Here is a 2,516-nt window from a genome sequence, read left to right on the forward strand (position 1 = left end):
TGTGCCAAGTATGGTTCAAGTCGGCCCATAACCTGATATAGCTGCCATATAAACCGATCTTGGGTCTTGACTTCTTGAGCCTCTAGAGGGCCCAATTCTTATCCGAATGGAATGGAATTTCGCACGACGTGTTTTGTTATGATATCCATCAACTGTGCCAAGTATGGTTTAAATCGGTCCATAACCTGATATAGCTGCCATATAAACCGATCTTGGGTCTTGACTTCTTGAGCCTCTAGAGGGCACAATTCTTATCCGATTTGAATGAATTTTTGCACGAAGTATTTCGTTATAATATCCAACAACTGTGCCAAGTATGGTTGAAATCGGTCCATAACCTGATATAGCTGTCATATAAACTGATCTGGGGATTTGACTTCTTGAGCTTTTAGATGGCGCAATTCCTATCCGATTTGGCTGAAATTTTGCATGACGTATTTTATTTTTACTTTCAACAACTGTGTCAAATAAGGTTCAAATCGGTTCATAACCTGATATAGCTGCCATATAAACCGATCTGGGATCTTGACTTCTTGACCCCTAGAGGTCGCAATTATTATCCGATATGCCAGAAATTTTGTACGACGGATCCTCTCATGACCATCAACAAACGTGTTTATAATGGTCTGAATCGTTCTATAGCCCGATACAGATCCCATATAAATCGTTCTCTCTATTTTACTTCGTGAGCCCCAATGGACGCAATTCTTATACGAATTGGCTGAAATTTTACACAGGTCTCCAACATATAATTTAATTGTGGTCCGAACCGGACCATATCTTGATATCGTTTTAATAGCAGAGCAACTCTTTTCTTATATCTTTTTTGCCTAAGAAGAGATGCCAGGAAAGAACTCGACAAATGCGATCCATGGTGGAGGGTATATAAGATTCGGCCCGGCCGAACTTAGCACGTTTTTACTTGTTCAATATATTTTTTTATTCTTTCACGGTGCATTTTCCGATTGTAGCCATTTGACTGACCACTACATCGTGGATTTAGTTAAATTCGACCCTTCACTCTCTTCTTCTTCTTTTTGCCGTTTTTTTTACCACCACCATATTATTGCGATGTCTGCTGCGATACACAAACTTTTTGTTCACTTTGATGTGTTTGAGATTGTCAACAATATTCGGTTCTTTCAACTCCATCACAAACACCTTTCTAAAATCGGAAGCAAATGCTTTTTGTGGCTTGTAAACAATATAATCAACTGTCAATATAACCAATATCGTGTAGTTGAGATTTCTACTTTGACAGATACTAAGCAACATTTCGTGTCAGCTACCCTGTATACACTGATAGAAAGGCGGTATGTCAACAATACCTGTCTGTATTGAACCATTCAAAGTCAAACGGTTGACATTTCTACTTTGACAGAAACTAAGCATCATTTCGTGTCAGCTACCCTTTATACACTGATAGAAAGACGTTATGTCAACAATACCTGTCTTTATTGAACCATTCAAAGTCAAAAAATATTGAACGCTTTGTATTATTCGTACCAAATGGTATTGTTGTTATTAAAAAAAAATTAAATTCATAGAATGGGACTTTAGAGAATTTGTCATAAATTGCTGCTTTTGCTGACTTTGGAAGCGTACAAAATGTAAACACCCCAATAAACATTCTACTAAAGTATAAGTTAATATATTGCAACGGCATGCTGGGGCTAATCTGTTTAAAGAACTCAGCTAAACTTCTGTGGTATGTTTTGGCATGTTTCACATATTTCTTCAGTGCGTTTTGGCAGGTGCTTGTGCGAATAATCGATCTCAGAAGTAGGCTTCGAATATGAGTCTCTGTTATTGTTTACCTTTGAAATGAAGAACAAAGCTTAAATAAACACGCTTGAAGAGACTTCGCATTTAAATTCGATGAACATTTAATTAAAACAGTTGGGGTTTTTCAATAATAACTATTTAGAAAAACAAAAGCAGGGGCTGAATTCTCTTTCTATGAAAACATGAAACGAAAAAAATATTTTCATTTTTGTTTTCATACGAAAACATGTTGACAAAATGTCCTTTTGTTTTTGTGTTTATACTCCCAAACAGGAATCAGATATGCTATGAAAACGAAAATAAATCGGTTTGTGTTTTCATAGAAAGAGAATTCGGCCCCAGGTGATATGCCAAAATAAACGATTGCTAAACCACTGATTATGCCTATATAGGTCGTTAACATGAAAGATACGCTGTGAGAAATTTTTAAAATGTAACGACCTCCAATAATCTCCCATAATAACCAAAGAGCATTAAGATCGAGAGACTTTTGTTGTGTTTTATTTTGGTATTTCACAGTGGAAATCACCAATTGTCGGTTATAGAAATCCAGAAAAAACTTTGCGCTGGAATTTTATCCAGAACTTTTAAATTTAACTACTTTTCGTGAAATGAAAGAGTAAATGACAAAGCATGAAAGAACGACGAAGCAAGAACAGATATCAGGATTTTCTAATAGAACGTTGTATCACTCACAGAAGACAAAAAATCGAAAGGCTTCTACGAACTTT

Source organism: Stomoxys calcitrans, chromosome 4 (genome assembly GCF_963082655.1).
Source record: "Stomoxys calcitrans chromosome 4, idStoCalc2.1, whole genome shotgun sequence".
Classification (NCBI taxonomy): Eukaryota; Metazoa; Arthropoda; class Insecta; order Diptera; family Muscidae; genus Stomoxys; species Stomoxys calcitrans.